Source organism: Nylanderia fulva, unplaced genomic scaffold (assembly GCF_048542155.1).
Source record: "Nylanderia fulva isolate GAGA-0341 unplaced genomic scaffold, ASM4854215v1 Scaffold161, whole genome shotgun sequence".
NCBI classification, from domain to species: Eukaryota; Metazoa; Arthropoda; class Insecta; order Hymenoptera; family Formicidae; genus Nylanderia; species Nylanderia fulva.
In genome coordinates this window covers 76,925-84,451 of record NW_028189846.1, presented here as the reverse complement: position 1 = coordinate 84,451, position 7,527 = coordinate 76,925, and the positions used below count along the sequence as shown (strand labels likewise).

Genomic DNA, 7,527 nt, shown 5'->3' with positions numbered 1-7,527 from the left:
ACGCATTGACATCATTTTTGGACGATGTATTTCATTTAAAATTTTAAAGCATACAAAGCAAAATAAGAGTTGATACAATCACACCATACACGGAGAGCTTTTTTAATTTGAATTTATCCGAAAATCATGGTAATCGTGGGGTAATATGGTGTAGGAAAAAATTTTTTAAAAGTTTCTCTGATTAATTTTTTAGCTGCGAGAATTGTTTCCCCGTATTCAGCTCTGTACCATCAGGGCCTTGCTCGCAAAATTTTAATGTGACCCCCACACGAAATAATCGGCACATTAAGATTCTGGCGATCGCGCCGGCCAGATGAATCGGGCCGCCTCGACCTATCCATCTCTCTGGTAATGCGCGTTTAAAAAATCGCGCACTTGTCGAGAAAAGTGCGCAGGAGCCCACGTCTTGTGAAAAATGAGTTCCGCTCTATCGCGAAGAGGAACATCTTCGAGAAGAGCAGGTAACTCTTTTGGAGGAAATTAAGATAGATCGCTCCATTTAAACGGGGTGGAAGAAAATATGGCCCGATCTAAAAAAAATAAATATTAAAAAAAAATGATTTGTTAAACTCGCGAAAGAAAATTTTTTTGCTTACTAACAAGTAAATTTACTACTTACTATTTGGTTCGCTTTATTCCTGCCCATACATTTATCGCCCAGCGATATTGATAGCGCGTTCTCGAACGGCATGCGGGTTTCTTCTGCCCATTGCAGAAAATTGTGTGAATTAAACACACCGTTCGGTGTGAACGTGGCTTCGTCAGTCCATAAAATTCGATCGGGGAAAAAATTATTTCGTCGATACTGCGCAAGAAATTCTGTGTGTTTCACCGACTATTAATATTATTAAAAATAACCGCGAAAAAATATGATATAAAGGATAATAAAATACCTTCACACAAATAGACGCTGCTGTTCGTCATCTCTCGGTAAAAGTTGCTGTACTCGCGGATGATGATACGGATGCAATCCATTTTGACGTAGAAAATGATGCACCACGTATCGCGAGAGACCGAGCATCGAGATACACGGCGCACACTGGTCCTGGGGTTTTCTTCGAACGCTCGCAGGATTCTCTCTTCTTCTCGTACGTGATAACGTACTGGTGCCCCCACGTTTCGTCGATTTGGCATCACAACTCCTAGTGTTTCTCTGGCGCGTTGAACACAATTCAAAATTGTTTTATATATGGATGACGCTCACGTTCGGGAAATCGCTCCGCGTAAAGACGAGCCGCAGCACGAGCATTTTCTCCGGCTGCTCCGTATACGATAATCATGTCCGTATACTCTGCTGAAGTATAATCTGCCATTATTTAATAACTTTTTACACGCACCTTACGAGACGTACAACTCGAAAGTTGGGCAGCTACTGTGGAGCAACAAATTACGAGGAAAAGAGAATCGATGATAATTTAAAGAAAATTATTTCAAACGTTTGCCGCAGTATCATCTGATATCCTTGCGCGCCGCGGCTTTTCTTTACGCCTTTACGCGGAGCGATAAAGCCGCGGCGCGCAAGGATATCAGATGATACTGCGGCAAACGTTTGAAATAATTTTCTTTAAATTATCATCGATTCTCTTTTCCTCGTAATTTGTTGCTCCACAGTAGCTGCCCAACTTTCGAGTTGTACGTCTCGTAAGGTGCGTGTAAAAAGTTATTAAATAATGGCAGATTATACTTCAGCAGAGTATACGGACATGATTATCGTATACGGAGCAGCCGGAGAAAATGCTCGTGCTGCGGCTCGTCTTTACGCGGAGCGATTGCCCGAACGTGAGCGTCATCCATATTATAAAACAATTTTGAATTGTGTTCACCGTGCCAGAGAAACACTAGGCGTTGTGATGCCAAGTCGACGAAACGTGGGGGCACCAGTACGTTATCACGTACGAGAAGAAGAGAGAATCCTGCGAGCGTTCGAAGAAAACCCCAGGACCAGTGTGCGCCGTGTATCTCGGATGCTCGGTCTCTCGCGATACGTGGTGCATCATGTTCTACGTCAAAATGGATTGCATCCGTATCATCATCAGCGAGTACAGCAACTTTTACCGAGAGATGACGAACAGCGCGTCTATTTTTGTGAAGGTATTTTTATTATCTTTATATCATATTTTTTCGCGTTATTTTTAATAAATATTAATAGTCGGTGAAACACACAGAATTTCTTGCGCAGTATCGACGAAATAATTTTTTCCCCGATCGAATTTTATGGACTGACGAAGCCACGTTCACACCGAACGGTGTGTTTAATTCACACAATTTTCTGCAATGGGCAGAAGAAAACCCGCATGCCGTTCGAGAACGCGCTTATCAATATCGCTGGGCGATAAATGTATGGGCAGGAATAAAAGCGAACCAAATAGTAAGTAGTAAATTTACTTGTTAGTAAGCAAAAAAATTTTCTTTCGCGAGTTTAACAAATCATTTTTTTTTAATATTTTATTTTTTTAGATCGGGCCATATTTTCTTCCACCCCGTTTAAATGGAGCGATCTATCTTAATTTCCTCCAAAATGAGTTACCTGCTCTTCTCGAAGATGTTCCTCTTCGCGATAGAGCGGAACTCATTTTTCAACAAGACGGGGCTCCTGCGCACTTTTCTCGACAAGTGCGCGATTTTTTAAACGCGCATTATCCAGAGAGATGGATAGGTCGAGGCGGCCCGATCATCTGGCCGGCGCGATCGCCAGATCTTAATGTGCTCGATTATTTCGTGTGGGGTCACATTAAAGATTTAGTCGAGCATAGGCGTGATGGTACAGAAGCTGAAGTACGGGAAGCAATTCTCGCAGCTTTTGCTACCATTACTCCAGAAATGGCGTATCGCGCAACGCGTAATATTGTTCGAAGGGCTGAACACTGTTCGCAAGAACGAGGAAGGCACTTCGAACAATTATTAAATTAAAATATGAGATAATGGATTAGACCTACTGGAGATACCACTTTAAAAAAAATGCGCCGTGTTATCTACCGCAAGGTGGTGCGGAAAGGATAACAAATATTTTCTATGCCGAGAGAGAGAGAGAGAGAGAGAGAGAGAGAGAGAACTAAAGAGAGAGAAACGTTATTATCATTTATGATAAAAATAAAAATTATTATAATATAAACATAGTAAAATTTATCGAGTATATTTTTTATTTTATTGTGATAGATATTAATATTTTTATTATAGTAAATATTAATCAGAAAAATTCTTATAAAATTCTTTCAATACCATTGTCCCACGATTACCATCATTTTTAGAGTAAATTTTAAGAAAAAATTTTCTCTGTATAGTATTCGAATACATCTTATCAAAATTTTACGTTTTTTAAAATAATCAATAAATGATAATAATGAGAGAGGGAGAGAGAGAGAAAGAGAGAGTGAGTGAGTGAGTGAGGAACGTTATCATTTATGATAATAACGTTCCTCACTCTCTCTTTCTCTCTCTCTCTCTCTCGTTATTATCATTTATTGATTATTTTAAAAACGTAAATTTTGATAAAACGTATCCGAATACTACACATAAAAAATTTTCTCTTAAAATTTACCCTGAAAACCATGGTAATCGTGGGACAGTAAGGTACTGGAAGAATTTTATAAGAATTTTTCTGATTAATATTTACCACAATAAAAATATTAATATCTACCACAATAAAATAAAAAATGTACTCGATTAATTTTACTATGTTCATATTAATAATTTTTAATGTAGTAAATATTAATCAGAGAAACTCTTATAAAATTTTTCCTACACCATATTATCCCACGATTACCATGATTTTCAGGATAAATTCTAATAAGAGAAAATTCTCTCCGTGTATGGTGTGATTTGCATCAGACTCTTATTTTGCTTTGTATGCATGTTAAATTTTAATGAGATACATCGTCGAAAATGATGTCAATGCGATTATTAATTTTTCAAAACTGTACTTTACAATAATTAATCAAGATGCCATTTTGAAAATAAAAAGATTCGTTTTTAGTAAAGAAAGTGAGATGAAAAGGGAAAGAGAGAAAATAGTTGTCGCGGAGCTTTAGCGTTACGCGCCGTTCGTAGCCATCGCGTTCGCTCCTCCCTCCGCTTTGCCGCGCGCCGTGTATCGTGTGACAGGGGGCCGTCTCATCTCGTCGCGCGCTTAGATTGGCCGATCTTTTTTATTTAATAACACAATAATTATTGCGAAAATCGCAAAACGGTAGAGGACTTTCCTATTCGGTTTAACTTACTCTACCTGCACACGACGGTTGAGGCGACCATTACCGGACACCCTGTATATATACAGATCGACAAGCACATGCGCTAATTGTATAAAAACAGTTTATGTAATTATTAATCATTATTTTTACGTAATTAAATACATGTATAATTTCATTTTTGATCGAATTTAAATTCGAGATTCGGTGCTAGTAACTTGGGCGAGATTTACGCAGCGTAACAGTCGACGTGTCTCCGCCGGGATTAATGCAACCATACTTATACTCACGCTATCGAACTTGGAACTTGAAAGCATATGATTATGAAACGAGTTGGACTCGCGAGGAATGATGATTCGCTGTTTCTCGATGACTCTTATTACGAATATCGCCGATAATGTTACTGATAATAATTCGAGACTTATAATGTAGAGCGCAAATATCGATTTTGTATTTCTTGATTATTTTCTTGTTTATAAACTCACTCGTCTAAGCCAAAATAAGATTGATGGTTAAACAAAAACAGAAATAAGATTATATTTAGTTTCCTTTTCTTTCTCGAAAATTCTCTCATTGGAATTATGGGTCAGTATTGCATAGTTTGATAAGTATTGCAGCAACCCAGTTATCATATTTCGAAACATTAGTTCTTTTTTTTTTTCAAAAATAAAAAATGTGAAAATGTATTTAAATAAAGATACATAGAAACAGAAAAGACATTTTATTTATAAAAAAATATATTTTTCATACGTCTGGGGTACGTCTTTAATAAATCTCTGATAACAATTGTACAATATTTTTTAGGATTACTTTAAAATATTAAAAGTAAAAATGTTTACAAAAATAATATGTATACAGTATCCATATCATTTTTCTAAATATCGTATACAGTAAACATATATTCAATTCAATTCAATTCTTTATTCGTCCCCTAAGGGATTGAAGGCGCTTTTGAAGGAGCGTTCCCCAACCTTACAAACTCTTACAATCTTACTTATATCTACTCTTAACTCTACTCTTACATCTAATTTACAAATAACTTAATTCTACCTTAACCTACTTATCTACTACTTTAGAGAGAGAAAGAGCCGTCCCTACCTATCGCTTCGCTTCGGCTTCCGATTCCCCATACATTCTCCGCCACCTCATTCATACCTCACTCATTCTCCTCCTCATACTTCCTTCCTCCTTTTCCCCTCCCTCCCTCCTTTCTTCCGTTCTCCCCTCTTCCCTCTTTTTCTCTATTTCTCTCATCCATTCTTCCCCTTCTCCTCCTTCCTGCAGTATTTCCTTCATTCTTTCCCACCAGTTCCCCTTCCCCCCTTCTCTCCCACATTCTCCTATCACATGCTCCCATGTTTCATTTTCTATCCCGCATAACCTACACCTTCTTTTCCCCTCTTCTTCCCAGTATCTCGCCCCTCTCATCTCATTGTTCATTCTGAACCTAACTATCCTTCTCCATCTACTTTCCCCCCATCCCTTTCTCAGGTATTCCGGTAAACCCTCCTCCTTCCATTCCCCATACCATCTATTATATCTCGACTCTCTTATCCTCTCCCATCTTTCCTCCTTCTGCCTTTCCCTGTCTTTCTGTTCCCACCCCTCATATACTTCCTCTCCCTTTCCCCTTTTTTCCTCCATCTCTTTCCCTTCTATTCCTCTTTCTTCCCAGAATTTCCCCCTCTCTTCCTCCCACATCGTTCTTTCCTTTCCTCCCCTTATCCTCTCTTTCATATCCTCAAAACATTTCCTCGCTAAACTTCCTCCCCTTCCTTCCTCCAACTTCCTCTCATACCCTACCGCCCTCCTTCCTGCCCTTATCCTAAATTTGTCTTTTCCTATCTCCTCTCTTACCATATACCCCGGCGTGCACCAGTCTACTCCTAACGTCCACCTAATCCATCGCTCCTGCATTGCCTCCACCTCTCTCCTCTCCTTCCATCCCCATATTTCCGCCCCATATTCCAACACCGTCCCCACCAACCTTTCCATTAGCCATACTTTTTTCATCCAGTCTCCTGCAAACCTTCTCTTTCCCATTCCCCACATCTGTCTTATCACCGCTCCTGCTTTCCTAACTCTGTTCTTTACCTGCGCCTCCTGCCCCCCGTTCCTCTGTAGCTTATACCCTAAATATGTGAATTCTTTCACTTCCTCTAACCTTTTTCCTTTCCATCTCCACTCCACTCTCTTCATTCTTCCTCCTCCCTTTTTAAACCTCATTACCTTTGTCTTATCCACATTAACCTCTAACCTTTTCTTGTCCATATAGCTTTCCATTTTCCCCAACATATGTATCATCCCTTCTTCATCCTCCGCCAACAGTACCATATCATCTGCGTACGCGAAACAATGCACCTTTTCCTCTCCCAGTTTCACCCCCCCCCCCCCAACCTCCTTTTCTTAGCACTTTCTCTATATCCGCTATCAGCAAACTGAATAAGTGCGGACTCATTGGGCAACCTTGCCTCACCCCCCTTGCCGTCCAAAAATTTTCTCCCTCCTCCTTCCCCACTCTTACCTTACTCCTCGTTTTCCTGTACACTTCTTCTATCCTACTCCTTAATCCCTCCCTCACTCCCCTCCTCTTCATTGCCTCCATTAACACCTCCCTATCTACCGAATCAAACGCCGCCTTCAGGTCCATAAATGCCGCGACTACCTTTCCCCCTTCTTGTTTACCCTCTTATTCACCAGATAGTTCAACACATAGATACTATCCATCACCCCCATTCCCTTCCTAAAACCTGTCTGACTCTCCGGTATCATATTCTTCCCCTCCATTTCTTCCTTTAACCTTTCAGTTAAAATCCCCACGTATATCTTGTATAGCGTTGGCATCAATGTTACTCCTCTATAGTTTTCCACTTTATTCCCTGTTCCCTTTTTCAACAGTGGCACTATTATCCCTTCTTTCCACCTCTCCGGCCATCCTTCTCCTCTCCATACTCTGTTGCACATTCCCCATACTCACTCTTCTACCCTCTCCCCTCCATATTTCCATACCTCACTCGGTATCCCATCCTCCCCCGCTGCTTTTCCTTTCTTCAGTTTTCCCAGCATCCTCTTCACTCCTCCCTGCTTATCTCCTGCTCCTCATCTCTCTCCTTTTTTTCTTTTCCTCCTCTTACCACTTTTACCTCTATCCCTCCCAATAAGTCCATGAAGTATTCCTTCCATTCCTCCGCCTTTATCTCCTCATTCACCCCTTCTCTCTTTTTCCTTTCCCTGTTTATAATCTTCCATACCTCTCCTTCCGTTCTTGCCTCTATCGCCTCCTTGTACCATCTTAGCCTCTCCTCCTCCTTTTTTCCTTTACACATTAGCCTATATTCCGCCC

At 40.2% G+C, this 7,527-nt stretch overlaps 2 pseudogenes; one reads left to right on the top strand and one right to left on the bottom strand.

The window, feature by feature from the left end:
• Positions 1-427: 427 nt before the first annotated feature.
• Positions 428-1,313, bottom strand: LOC146723890 (uncharacterized; annotated as a pseudogene).
• Positions 1,314-1,670: 357 nt separating this feature from the next.
• Positions 1,671-2,753, top strand: LOC146723889 (uncharacterized; annotated as a pseudogene).
• Positions 2,754-7,527: the final 4,774 nt, after the last annotated feature.